Genomic DNA, 15,995 nt, shown 5'->3' on the forward strand with positions numbered 1-15,995 from the left:
GAATATAAAGAAAGCAAAAAGCTGGGAAATGATTTTCAGACTGTATTTCTGAGAAAAGGCCTCATATCTAAATATATATAAAGAATTGAATCAAATAAATAAGAATACATGTCATTCCCCAATTAAGAAATGGTTAAAGGACATGAACAGGCAATTTTCAGATGAAGAAATTAGAGCTATTGCTAGCCTTATGAAAAAATGTTCTCAATCACTACTGATTAGAGAAATGCAAATTAAAACTACTCTGAGATACCACTTCACATCTATCTAAATTGATAATATAACAACAAAGGAAAATTATAAATGTTGAAGGAGATGTGGGAAAATTGAAATTCTAATGGACTGTTGGTGGAGCCGTGAACTGATCTAACCATTCTTGAGAACAATTTGAAAGCATGTCCAAAAGGGTATAAAACTATGCATTCCCACTTACCAAGCAATACTACTACTAGGTCTATATCCCAAAGAATTCATAAAAAAGGGAAAAGGATCCACATGTACAAAAATATGTATAGCTGCTCTTTTTTTGGTGCAAAGAACTGGACATTAAGGGAATGACCATCAATTGGGGAATGGCTATACAAGCTGGGGTATATGAATGTTATGTAATATTATTATGATATAAGAAACAATAAGCAGGCAGATTTCAGGAAAACCTGGAAAGACTTATATGCATTGATGTTGAGTGAAATGAGCAGAATCAAGAAAACACAGTAAAAAGTATCAAAACATTTTGTGATGACCAACTGTAATAGACTTAGGTCTTCTCAACAATAAAATGATCATGAAGGAAAATGCTCTCCACATACAGAAAAAGAATTATGGACTCCGAAAACAGATTGAAACCTACTATTTTCACTTTTTTGTTGCTCTTTGTTGTTGTTGTTTCTTCTTTCTTGTGTGTATTTTGTTGTTGTTTGTACTCTTATATTATGACTAATGCGGAAATTCATTTAACATGATTTTAATGTATAACCTATATCAGATTGCTGGTTGGCCTTGGGAAGGGGCAGAGAAAGGAAGGTGGGAGAAAAATTTGGAAATGAAAAGCTTACAAAAGAACAGTGAAAGTTTAAAATTATCTTTTTTTAAAAAAATTATTTTTTTTCCGTTACATGTAAAGATAGTTCTCAACTTTTGTTTATACAAGCTTTCCAATTTCAGATTTTTCTCCCTCCCTCCCCTCCCTCCACCCTCCCCTAGACAGCAGGTAATCTGATATAGGTTTTATAAATATAAATATTTATATATACACACACACATAATAACATTAATCCTATTTATGCATTAGTCATGTAATAAGAGAAAAATCAGAGCAATGACAAAAAACCTCAAAATAGAAAAAAACAACAGTACCAAAAACAAAAGAAATAGTGTGGTTTATTCAGCATCTATACTCCACAGTTCTTTTTTTTTTTTTCCTGAAATTGGAGATCCTCTTCTATCATGAGTTCCCTGGAGCTCTTCTGTACCATTGCATTGGTGAGAAGAATATAGTATATCACAGTAGATCAACACTCAATGTTGATGATACTGTGTACAGTGTTCTTCTTCTTTTTTTTTTTTTTTTTTTTTTAGTGAGGCAATTGGAGTTAAGTGACTTGCCCAGGGTCACACAGCTAGTAAGTGTTAAGTGTCTGAGGCCGGATTTGAACTCAGGCACTCCTGACTCCAGGGCCGGTGCTCTATCCACTGTGCTACCTAGCTGCCCCACAATATTCTTCTGGTTCTGCTCATGTCACTCATCATCAGCCCATGCAAGACCCTCCAGGTTTCTCTGAAATCTGCCTGCTCATCGTTTCTTATAGCACAATAGTATTCCATTGTATTCATATACCACAAATTGTCCAGCCATTCCCCAATTGATGGGCATCCCCTCAACTTCCAATTCCTTGCTATCACATAAAGAGCAGCTATAAATATTTTTGTACATGTGGGTCCCTTTCCCCTTTCCATGATTTCTTTGGGAAAAAGACCCAAAAGTGGTATTGCTGGGTCAAAGGGCATGCACAGCTTTATAGCCCTTTGTTCATAATTCCAAATTGCTCTCCAGAATGGTTGGATCAGTTCACAGCTCCACCAACAATGTTCCAATTTTCCCACAGCTTCTCCAACATTTATTATTTTCCTTTTTTTATCATTTTAGCCAGTCTGATAGGTGTCAGGTGGTACCTCAGAGTTGTTTTAATTTGCCTTTCTCTAATCAATAGTGATTTAGAGCATTTTTTCATATGGGAATAGATAGCTTTGGTTTCTTCATCAGAAAACTGCCTGTTGATACCCCTTGACCATTTCTCAATTGGGGAATGACTAGGATACTTATAAATTTGATTTAGTTCCCTATATATTTTAGAGATGAGGCCTTTATCAGAAGTACTGGCCACAAAAATTGTTTCCCAGCTTTCTGCCTCCCTTCTAATTTTGGATGCATTGCTTCTGTTTCTACAAAATTTTTTTTTAATTTAATGTAATAAAAATCATCCATTTTGCATTTTATAATATACTGTATCTCTTGTTTGGTCATAAACTGTTTTCCTTTCCAAAGATCTGATAGGTAGACTATTCCTTTCTCTCCTAATTTACCTATGGTATCACCTCTTATGTCTAAATTGTGTATCCATTTTGACCTTATTTTAGTATAAGGTGTCACATGTTGGTCTATGCCTAATTTCTGCCATACTATCTTCCAGTTTTCCCAGCAGTTTTTGTCAAATACTAAGTTCCTATCCCAGAAGCTGAAGTCTTTGGGTTTATCAAACACTACATTACTAGTGTCATTTACTACTGCATTTCCTGTGACTAGCCTATTCCACTGATCTACCACTCTATTTTTTAGCCAGTACCAGATAGTTTCAATGACTGCAGCGTTATAGTAAAGCTCCAGGTTTGGTACTGCTAACCCACCTTCCTTTGAATTTTTTTTTCATTATTTCCCTGGATAGTCTTGATTTTTTGTTTTTCCAGATGAATTTTGTTATTATTTTGTATAGCTCTATAAAATAATTTTTATGTAGTCTGATTGATATGGCACTGAATAAGTAAATTAATTTAGGCAGTATTGTCATTTTTGCTATATTAGTTCTGCCTAACCATGAGCAATTGATATCTTTCCAATTATTTAGATCTGATTTGATTTGTGTGAAGAGTGTTTGGTAGTGAGTTCCTGGGTTTGTCTTGGGAAGTAGACTCCCAAGTATTTTATATTATCTACCATTACTTTAAATGGAATTTCTCTTTCTATCTCTTGCTGCTGGACTTGGTTGGTCATGTATACAAATGCTGATGATTTATGTGGATTTATTTTATATCCTGCTCCTTTGCTAAAGTTGTTAATTGTTTCAAGTCATTTTGGAGTTGATTCTCTAGGATTCTTTAAGTATACCATCATATCATCTTCGAAGAGTGATAGTTTTGTTTCCTCCTTGCCTACTCTAATTCCTTAATTCCTTTCTCTTCTCTGATTGCTGAAGTTATCATTTCTAGGACAATATTAAATAATAGGGGTGATAATGGACATCCCTGTTTCACCCCTGATCTCATTGGGAAGGCCTCTAATTTATCTCCAATGCATATAATACTTGCTGATGGCTTTAGGTAGATACTATTTATTATTCTAAGGAAATCTCCACCTATTCCTAAACTCTCTAGTGTTTTTATTAGGAATGGGTGCTGTATTTTGTCAAAAGCTTTCTCTGCATCTATTGAGATAATCATATGATTTTGGTTGGTTTTCTTACTGATGTGGTTTATTATGTTAATAGTTTTCCTAATGTTGAACCAGCCCTGCATTCCTGGTATAAATCCCACCTGGTCATAGTGTATTATCCTGGTGATCACTTGCTGTAATCTCCTTGCTGATATCTTATTTAAGATTTTAGCATCAATATTCATTAGGGAAATTGGTCTATAATTTTCTTTCTCTGTTTTTGCTTTCCCTGGTTTTGGTATCACCACCATATTTGTGTCATAAAATGAATTTGGTAGAACTCCTTCTTCAAATATTTTCCCAAATAATTTGTATAATATTGGAATCAATTGTTCTTTAAATGTTTGGTAAAATTCACCCGTAAACCCATCTGGCACTGGGGATTTTTTCTTAGGGAGTTCATTAATGGCTGTTCAATTTCTTTTTCTAATATGGGTTTATTTAAGGATTTTATTTCTTCTTCAGTTAACCTGGGCAGTTTGTATTTTTTAAAATATTCATCCTTTTCATTTAGATTGTCAAATTTATTGGCATACAGTTGGGCAAAATAATTCCTAATTATTGATTTAATTTCCACTTTATTGGTGGCAACATCACCCTTTTCATTTTTAATACTGGTGATTTGGTTTTCTTCTTTCTTTTTTTTAATCAAATTAACCAATATTTTATCTATTTTATTGGTTTTCTCATAAAACCAGCTCTTAGTTTTATTGATTAATTCTATAGGATTTTTTTGCTCTCAATCTTATCAATTTCTCCTTTAATTTTCAGGATCTCTAGTTTAGTATTTAATTGGGGATTTCTAATTTGTTCTTTTTCTAGCTTTTTAAGTTGCATGCCCAATTCATTAATCTCCTCTTTCTCTTTTTTATTCATGTAAGCATTTAGAGCTATAAATTTTCCCCTAAGCACTGCTTTGGCTGAATCCCATAGATTTTGGCATGTTGTCTCATTATTGTCATTCTCTTGGATATAGTTATTGATTTTTTCTATGATTTGTTGTTTGGCCCATTCATTCTTTAGAATGAAATTATTTAGTTTCCAGTTGATTTTCATTCTACTTTTCCCTGGCTCTTTCTTACATGTAATTTTTATTTCATCATGATCTGAGAAGGATGCATTTACTATTTCTGCCTTTCTACATTTTACTATGATGTTTTTCTGCCCTAATACATGGTCAATTTTTGAAAATGTGCCATGTACTGCTGAGAAAAAGGTATTTTCCTTTCTATGCCCATTCAATTTTCTCCAGACATCTATCATGTCTAACTTTTCTAGTAATCTATTCACCTCTTTCACTTCTTTCTTATTTATTTTTTGGCTAGATTTATCTAATTCTGAGAGGGGGAGATTCAGATCCCCCACTAGTATAGTATTACTGTCTAATTCCTCTTGTAACTCATTTAACTTCTCCAAGAACTTGGATACTATACCACTTGGCACATACATATTTAATACATATTTAATATTGATATTACTTCATTATCTATAGTACCTTTTAGGAAGATATATAAGTTGAGGTCTGCTCTGGGGGCACTAGGGTCCCTGTTTTGGGCTTCTTGTGCAGGGGTATAGGTGCTGTGTGACTGGCTTTTTACTCTGAGGCTTTTATAGTGTGTGCAGTTCACCCCCTTGCACTTCATGTCTGAGCATTTGGCCAGGCGCCCAGTCCCGGTGTCCGATCCTGCCGACCCGTTCGTAGCCTTCCCGGGCAGTGCCGGTAGGTTTTTTCTCTGTCCTTCTTGGCCACCAGATTTTTGAGCCAGGTTCCAGGGGCCTCAGTTGTTCAGCTGTGGCCCGCAGCTCCTGCTCACTTGCCCTGACCCCCTTGGCGCTGGGCTGCTGCCCTGCGCAGGGCCTCCCTTTTGCCTGAGTCAGACTGACCTTTTCCTGAAGTCTTCTAAATTATCTCTGGTTGGAAGACTGTGTCTCTCTGTCTCTTTGCAGGTTCTGTAGTTTCAGAATCCCTCCAGAGGCTGGATTTAATGTTCTTTTTGAGGAAACAGAAGGAGAGCTCATGCAGCTTGCTGCCTCCTCTCCACCATCTTGGCTGTGCCCCTGTTTAAAATTATCTTAACATATAATTTGAAAAAAATTTTACGCCTGGTAAAAATGGAAAAAACATAATAAAAACATGAAAAAGTTAACTATACCAATTAAATTATTAATTCAGTCCCTTCTTTTCCCTTCCCTTTTAGACATATATTAGAAATTCTAAATAGATAATAAATTTGGTTCAAATATCAGGAGGAGGTAAATGTTTTTACTTGTTTCTTAAAAATTATGAATTTATTTTAAGGATGCTAAGATTTTTCAAAAATTCATATTTATCTTTATATTGTCAATGTTCTTAGTAAATTAAAAAAAACTAAATACAATGTAACATTAATTTTTGAAATAACTTTTATTAACAACTATTCAGCACACAACAAAATATTTCATGGTAGGCTTGAGGAGTCTGCAACATATTTCAAAGTATTATATAAGGAAAAGTTATACAATTTGTTTTTAAGGCAGTGCATGATCACAAAATAAGATTAAGTTGGGCATGTGGTGAGAATGAGATAGAACTGTTAACTCTGGTGCCCCCTTAACTTTCTGTCAATATAAAGTGAAAGGAATAAAGACCCTTGTCAGATTGAATTTATACTGTATAGAATATTTATGGGAGTATATGAGTAAGAGACACCCACAATATCTAGGCAAGGGAGTTTTATGATCTCTAGTTTAGAATAAATACCCACACTTACAATTACAGATCTATTTATATATTTGAATACTTCAAACATAATATGATCTGGTATAAATTTTAATTTATATTCCTTTCAGTGAAAGAACTTACATAGAAATACAATTCCCGTATTACCTCCATTATGTCCTCATTTATGACCAAACAGTTAAGCATAAACAAATCACACTATCATGGTGTTTAAAATGATTTGGGGGGCAGCTAGATGGAACAGTGGATAAAGCACTGGCCCTGTATTCAGGAGGACGTGAATACAAATCTGGCATTAGACACTTGATACTTACTAGCTGTGTGACCCTGGACAAGTCATTTGTCACTTAACCCTCATTTCCCTGCAAAATAAAAAAAATCATTTGGAAAATACTTCATTTATAGTATATTGTCTTGCCACCAACAGTAAATAAGAATGTTTCAATGTCTATTTTCTGCAAGCAAAATTAGGCATTTCATTTGATCTGAGTTCTTATCCATTTTTTCTATTAGTTTTATTTATATTTTTTGAAGTTCCATATATTTTTCTACTATCTTGATTCTTTGTTGTCTGTAAGTTTATATGAGCTTTTTCTATGTTCCTCTGTATTCCTCATAGTCATCATTTCTTGTGACACAACAATATTCAATTGAAATTGTTAGGCACCATTATTTCTAGTTCTGTCACCCAAAAAAATTTCTGCCATGATCGTTGATGAAGTTATAAATGGTACAATCATTCTAGAGAACAATTTGGAACTATCCCCAAAGGGCTATAAAACTGCACAATCATTGACCCAGAAATGCCAATACTAGATCTACATACCAAAGTGATCAAAGGAGAAAGCAAAGGACTTACATGTTTAAAAAGTTATCTATCTTTTTTTGGGGTAGTGGCAAATAATTCAGAATGGAAGGAATTTATATCAACTGGGGAATAGAAGAAAAAAACTTTCAGTGCAGTATTGTAATAGAATACTTATTTTCTATAAGGAATGACTAGCAGGGGGGCAGCTAGGTGGCGCAGTGGATAAAGCACCGGCCCTGGATTCAGGAGTACCTGAGTTCAAATCCGACCTCAGACACTTGACACTTACTAGCTGTGTGGGCCTGGGCAAGTCACTTAACCCCCATCCCCCCCCCCCCAAAAAAAAGAAATGATTAGCAGGATGGTTTCAGGTAAAAACAACAACAACAAAAAACAGCTAGGAAGACCTATCTGAACTTAAAGATGAAAGAGAACATAATCAGGACATCATTGCATACAATAACAGCATTATGATAATGATGATCAACTATGAAATACTTAGCTACTCTGATTGATACAGTGATCCAAGACAATTTTGAAGTACTCATGATTTAAAAAAAAATGCTATCCACTCACAGAGAGACATCTGATGAACCTTAGATGCAATTTGAAGTATTTTTCACTTCCAGAAAATATCTGCTACATTTATTTGTGTCTATATGGAACTTAACTTCCAAGTGTTTATTTATTTTTAATATATTCTTAGTCGTGATTTTGTTGGGACAATAGTTATGAGTAAAATTAGGAAGGCTATAAAGTACTTATTTGAGAGACATCACCTAATTGTAATGACTGACATTAAAAATCCATAACATTATTTGTAATTTTGTCATCTTTACAAATACCCTGTAAGCAGGGTAATACAAGATAATTATATTTGTTTTATAGTTGAAGTAAAATTAAATTCTTTAATGCTTCAACTTAACCACACTCTTTTTAAATTTCTGTTTTCCCCCCCAATTGTAGTGGTATTTTATTCTTTCAAGTTACATGTAAACATAGTTTTCAACATTTGAATTTATAAGATTTTGAGTTCCAAATTCTTCCCTCTTCCTTCCTTCCCTCCTTCTTTCCTCCCTCCCTCCCCAAGACAGTAACCAAACTGATATATGTACAATCATGTTAACATATTTCCACATTAGTCATGTGGTGAAAGAAGAATCAGAATAAAAGGGGAAAACATTGAGCAAGAAAAAACAAAGAAAATAATATGCTTTGAAACTTTATTTAATGTTTCTGAGGGAAACTTGGGGAAGCTCAGGTAATTTCCTATCTTCTATATAACATCTTGGTTCTGGCTCTTTTTTAATCATACTTTCTAGGTAAGTGAGTAGTTGATACAAGATTCAAACCCAAATTTCTTGACCCAAAGTTGGACAATTAATTATTATGTCATGCAATCAAATTGATATGAGGATTCCCAATAGTGCCAATCACAATTCAAACATGTCTTCTCACTTGTTACAATCCTTGTCCAAACATTCCAAGATATTCTCCACAGTAGATCTGCCAAACACACTACACCCTCTCTTACAAAACTATTTGCTTTCTCTAGAGAACAATTCATACTTAAACTACTCAAATTCTATTCCTTACCATGATGTAATAATGAATATTTATGCTGCATAAAAAATTAAAATTCCAGTTGTTTTGTTTGTAAAAAACTCTTTACTTATCAGGAAGAAATAAATATAGTTTTCACTTCCCTACAAGGGCTTCTCCCTAAACTAAAGCTTGAAAGGAAGTAATATTTTTTTTGTTGTAGCTGCACATTTTTTGTCTTAAATATTAGCACTCTATGTGTGTACATGTATACACACATACACATTTACATGTAATAAGAAAATACTCTACAAAATATGTGTACTTAATATTTAATATTTAGCTCTATTTTGCAATAATTTTATAAATATGTATATGCATGTATTTGTATATATAAATTTGTGTGAAGGCATAAAATTTTATTCTTAACAATTAAACTACTAAGAGTTGTAAATTCTTTCTTTCAATATTTTGGGTTTTTTGGGAGAAGTCCTTGTAGGAAAATTATATTTAATTTTCTTTCTGAAATCAATAGTAAAAACAATAGTAAAAATTGCAACCACAATTACAATAACTAGTGTTTATATAGTTCTTAGTAAGTGCCAGGAACTCTACTAAATTCTTCACAAATACTAACAAACTTGATCTACATAACAACCAAGAGAGTTAGGTGCTATTGCTTTCACTAGTATACAAATGATAACAAAGAATTCTCCCAATCCAAATAAACACTTTGGTTTATGTACCCATTCATAGTGTATGTGTGTATTCTCTTGTGTGTGTATGTGTGTGTGTTTGTGAGTACTAAACATCAGGTATTCGGTTTAATCTTTTAATTGAATACCAATGTTGCCTGACTATTTCTGCAATAATGTGTAAGAGTACAAGGTGTATATGTTGTCATCTAAAGCTTGTTTCTTGTAATTTTGTATTTATTTCTATGCATTTAATTAAGCGTAAGTTGTCTCTTAGAAGTTTATTTCTACATTAATCTTAAAATTATACATAACAATTTGGTCATATTGAGCAATAGGTATTTTTGCTATCCACTGACATCACCTCTTTGGAATAATAATTACATTATTCAAGGGAAATTTACCCTTTTAATCATTTCTTACCATGAGAAATGTGGTGTGGGTGGGAAGAATTGCCCTTGGTTTGTTTTAAAAAAAATTCCTGGTTTATAATTTGCTCAGTTTGATCCCCTTCAACTAATCATCAGTTTTATGAAGAGAAATGACTTCATCCCCAATATGAATTAGGGCTTCCAAAAATCAAATAAGGTCTTTTAAGCTCCAGGTTTCCCAACTCAGTAAATATTTATATACTATATATACTATGTGGGGTTTTTGTTGTAATCTGAAAGGCTGAAGAATGCTAGTGAAGAAGTTTCCATTCCTAGAACTTCCTTATGTCAATATAATCACAAATTCAGTTCATATGGTAATAGTACATAACTCACAGAGTAGTTGTGATGATCAAATTAAATACTTTTAAAGCCCTGAGAGTTTAAATGATTTGCCCAAGGCTCAATAAATGTCAGATGCAAAACCTAAATCCATTTTCTACCCATCCTTGATTTCAAGGTTATTTCTCCAATAACAAATAACTTATATGATGTTATATAATAACTATGCATTGTTGAACAGTTTCTATGAGGAGAAGGAGGAAGAGAAGAGGAAAAAAAGGAGAAGGGGAAGTGGAAGTGGAAGTAACAGAAGGAAAATGAATAGAAGGAGGAGGAGGAAAAGGAGGAGGAAGATAACCTCAATTCTTTACCATTTTCGATATTATAATTGGATAGGGTCTATGACCAAGTTGTAGAATCTAAGCTATGGCCCTATTAATTCAGGAATCTGTGGCCTGAGACTGCCGCATTCACTATAAAAACCTTAAAACCATCCTTTTACCTTTTCATTTTGGCTCTAGTAGTACTACTTATTGGGTTGCCAGCCAATTCAGTAGGATGCAACTGTTCCTACCAATTTAAGAATAAAAGTAGTTTGCATAGAGCAGCAGGCAAATCCTATTGTGATGATCATCTTGGCACCGAAGACAGTAAAACATATTATGCTATTTTTGTTTTCTACTCAAGAAGGTAAAATATAGCAAAACAAGTTATTTGTACCCATAACCTAGCTCTTAGAAATTATTGTGTAACTTACTGACCACTAGTGTGGAGAAGCTATAACTGGCCATATAATATAGTCATGAAATAAAAGTTTTCATTGTGCACAGATGCATCATAATAAAACCCAAACATATGTAACTTGTTGTTGGCAAAAGATTTTTGGCATATCTATCCTGATGTTTATGTTATACAAAAGTTTACTGTAGATCAATATAGTAAAATCATAAGATATTATTTCATTCCTAAATTCTGATTAGATGACATAAATACATAAATTGAGGTTTTACTTGAGCTCAAAAAAGCTATATAACCTGAAGAAATTCACCAAGTCAGCTTTAGAAATACTTTCTAAAATAGAATTGATGGCAAAATAATATATCTTGAAGACGTTTGAAAAGGATATCAATGTATTTACTTTTCAAGGCATTTGTCTCTTCATTGGAATTTTGTGCATCTTTCACCATTTAGCCTATTCTGTTTTTAAGGTGTTTTCTTCAGTATTTTTGTGCCTTCTTTACCAAGCTTTGGACTCTGTTTTTCATTATTTTCTTGCATCATTCTCATTTCTTTTCTAAATTGTTTTCTCTACCTCTCAATTCCTTTTTGAGCTCTTCTTCCATGGCCTGAGACAAATTCATATTTTTCTTTGAGGTTTTGAATGAAGTAGCTTTGACTTTGTTGTCTTCTTGTGAGGTTGTATTTTGATCTTCCTTGTCATCATAGTAGCTAAAGTCAGGATCTTTTTCTGCTGTTTGCTCATGTTTAGCCTATTTCTTAACTTTTAATTCATTGCTAAACTGAGGCTCTGCTTCTAGAATGGAAGGGGAACTGTCTCAAGCTTCAGGTTTTTTTGTTCAGCTATTTTCAAAGGTAATTATTGGAACCTGTACATTTTCAGTTCTTCCAAGCTGGTAAGATCTAGGGAAAAGTGTGTTTACTACTCTCCTATTCTGTTCCCTGATCTGTGAGAAACTACAAGCAGTCTTTTCTGTCCTGGAACTACAATGATGGTCTTGGCTCCCTTGAAGCTGCAAGTTCTCATGTGCTAGTACTCCTCCTTTCCCTGATACTGAGACATAGGACTGCAACTCAGATCTATGTATGGGCAACTCGGATCTATGTATTGTCCTTGTGACAATAAATGGACACTTATAATCTCCTTCTAACCAGTTGTCCTACCCCCTTACTATCTATGGGCTGAGAGGTCTGGTAACTTCCACTGCTGCTACTGATTCAGTCACTCCAAAGGCCTGCTCCTGGTTTGCTTGGGCCTGGTTTGTACTGGACATGGACTGCTCTGGGCTGCACTACACTCTAACCCTGATGCAACAGAATTTTCTTGCTGACCTTCTAAGTTGTCTTGGGCAGGAAAATTGTTTCATTCCATCATTTTGTGGGTTCTACCACTCAATAATTTGTTTTGAGTCTTAATTTGCAGAGTTTGGGGGTAGAGCTCAGGAGAGTCCCTGCCTTGTCCAAGCTGTCTCCATTGGCATATTTAAAAGGGAAATTGTAAAAGACGTTTATGAGTGTGACAAGATAAATTCATCTAATAGAATAATTCTTAAAATATATTTTTTACAAGTCTAGCATCTATGCTAACCATCAGTAATGAAAGAATTCCCCCAAAATATTTTAAAAAGTATAAATTTGTATCATATTTGAATAGAGTAATAAATGTTGTAGCCATTTCCTCAATAAGAAACATGACAGGAAAGGTTAAGGTACCTTGAAATAATGCTTAGAAAAGGGAATTAATAATAATAATAATAATAATAAAGAAACTGTCATGGTAGAAGAGAATTTTGAAAATATTTGAAGACATATGGGAAGACACTGGAAGGTTAATCATTATTTAGCCGATACATAACATTGGAAAATTGTACATCATATCTTTTTATTATAGACAATTTAAAAGGAATCTTGGATAATCTGGAAAGCAACAATGTATCCAAAATTTTTTATTCTCTTAATCAACTACTGAGTGCCAAATTTAAAAAAAAAGAACACATAGAATTAAAACAACTCAAAAATAAAGATAAACAATTAAAAATGAATCAAAATTATTCTTCATAGACTTGATTAATAAAGAAATAATAGAGATGAAACCCCTCAAAGTGAGTGTGGAAAAATTGATCATCTATTTATTTGGCAAAAGTAAAGCAGAACAAAAACAAAAGTTAGATTTAATGTGAACACAAAGATACTAAAACAAGTAAAAACACAATGATTTTATCAAAGCAGATGATAATTTCTAGCTTCTCTGAACAAACTGGAAAGTGTCATTGTCAGGTGAGATCAAAAGCTATGGACTGAATTCTTTCACAGTAGTTCACAGATTACTAAAAATGCACTTTGCCAACTTCTTTGACCTTAATTTGATCTTTCTAAACAGAAGACATCAATAGTGTCTAACCGCAAAATGAGAATAAAGTGAACTCCTCTCAATGTATGCCAAGTATGTGTTTAAAAGTATTTGTAGCTTGAAACATTAAAAGAAAATCTCTATGTCCTTTTAAGAAAGCAATATCTTGGGTAAAGTGAATAAGATTATGAGATATTTAGAAAGATACAATTAAGTGGAAAGACAAATAACAGCAATTCATTGTGTTTTATAAACTAACATTAAACAAATTTGTACTACAAATATGATCTTTAAAATAATAATTTGAAATTGAATAGATACATGGTATCAGAACTGGAGCCCCATTACAAAGAGTTGTTTCCCCATTACTGCTTGCATTTAATTAAGATCCATAAAAATAAGCAAAAACCTTGATATTAATGCTTTTAGTAGATATTAACATTATGCCTTCATAATTTCAAAATTACATAAATCAAATAGATTCAATATATAAGTAAACCTAGCAAAATAATTTAAAATTATGGGGTCACAAGACAAGTTTCACATCAACTTTTTCATTGTGTCTAGTATTAAAGTTGTAACAACTATGTATTTAGTGGATCAACAGAAGTGGATATTACATTCCAAAACTCTTATTCCATCAGAAAAAGCAGTAATTTTGTCTTTTCCTTTGCAATAATCTATGGATTTTTAAGAAATAAAAATATACACACATGTATGTATATACATATTTGTATGCATATATGTAGCATGTGTATTTATGCATACATGTATATGTCTTTATCTACATACATATATGTGTAAGTTTGCTTACACACATATGTTCAGACATAAATATATACATATATATTGTGGATAATATATGTGTGCATGTGTAAATATTTTATATATATATATATATATATTTGTGTATAGGTAGAGATTTATGCTAGGATGTCTTTTACTCAAAATCTATCCAAATGACATAATGACAAATGAATAATATTTGAGCAATGATGATTTTGTTGTTGTTGTTGGTGGTGGTGGTGGTGGTGGTGGTGGTGGTGGTGATAAACAAGAAGAACAAGAACAAGAACAAGAACAAGAACTGAAAATTTAGATCTTGAATTTGGAAGTCAAACATAATCAGTGACCAAAGACTTTTGCTCCAGGCAAAACAGACCAATTATAATATTACGAAGCAGAATGCTAAAATAGAATATGTTGAATTTATCAAGCCTATGCACATCTGAATTGTTTGATGGAATTCTCTCCCCTAGAATTTCCTTATGTCAATATAATCACAAATTCGGTTCCTATGACAACAGTACATTAAAAAGAAAATCTTTTAGAAACTTGCATTAATATATTTCTATGGCCTGTAATTATTATCAGCCCTTATTATTTCCCAGTGAAACAAAACCTAATTGTTCCAAAATTATTTTAATATATTTTTTATATATAAAGTTCTCTGAGGAAGTCTATTAATCCCCTCCCTCTTTTTAGAGAAGGAAATTCTAGTATTCCTATAGCTGTATTAAGGTGATAGATCCTGTGATTTACTAATATTGTAAGGGATTTGTTAGCATGATTTCCAAATCTGTTATGTTCAATTTTATGTTCTCAAAGGGGTCTGTTATGGCTGGTATGTCGCATTGCCTGCTTTATATACATTTTACCAATTCAATTTTGATATCAAGATGCCAATACATTTCTCAGCATATTCTGTTTTAGTATTCTGTTAAATATACACATACACACACACATACATATATATATATATATATATATATATATATATATATATATATATATATATCTTTATTGACAAATGTCACAGAACTGTCTGAGGAAAGATTTGAACCTAGGCCTTCCTGTCTCCAATTTCAGCACCTGCCTACTAAGCAATGATGTACATTGTTTAAAATATAAATTTTCTTATTTGTGTAATATATTCCCTAACATTAAAATATTTTAGAGTTCCATTATAATTTTCTTTGTAGGTTGCTATCTTTATTTTCTATTTGGAGATATAACTTTTGTTTTCTTTTATAGAAATATTTGGGATAAGGTGATACAAAAGAATCATTGAAATATGTAATTGTTAAATAAAAGTGTTTGTGGTGAGTGTAGGAAACTAAAGAACTGATCTATTATTACTCCATTTGAAGAATAAATTGTTATTTGGGATTATTGCATAATTAGAAACATTGTTGTGGAAGATAAGCCTAGTCCTTAGTTGCTTGTAACACTTTAAAACATACTATAAATGTTAATGGCCATTCATACTGTGAGGTTTCCCTTAGAAGCCCATTTTCATAGTCCAAAAACACATTTATATTTAACTAAATAGCACAACACATGTAAACTTGATAACAATTAGAATGGTTCTAATCAGTTAAAATTTAAATTCAAATATTGTACTTTAAATGCATCTTTGACTTGGATGTTTGTACAAATTTATTAAAATATGCACAAATAAATCAAAATTATAAATCAATGGAGGCATAAATTAGAACTATAAATAGACAGATATCCATAAAGCAATGAATCTTGACTAAATCTAAACTATATATATATATATATATATAATTGTTTAAGTAGCATTGTCACTCAAAATAGTCTGTTTTGATATATTTACAAGTAATTAACCTTCAATTAAAGATACTAATAAGAAAGCTAACATAAGTATATTCTGCTAATAATACATTTGCATTTCATTTCTTAATATCGATTTATATAGTA

This window comes from Dromiciops gliroides, chromosome 4 (genome assembly GCF_019393635.1).
Source record: "Dromiciops gliroides isolate mDroGli1 chromosome 4, mDroGli1.pri, whole genome shotgun sequence".
Lineage (NCBI taxonomy): Eukaryota > Metazoa > Chordata > Mammalia > Microbiotheria > Microbiotheriidae > Dromiciops > Dromiciops gliroides.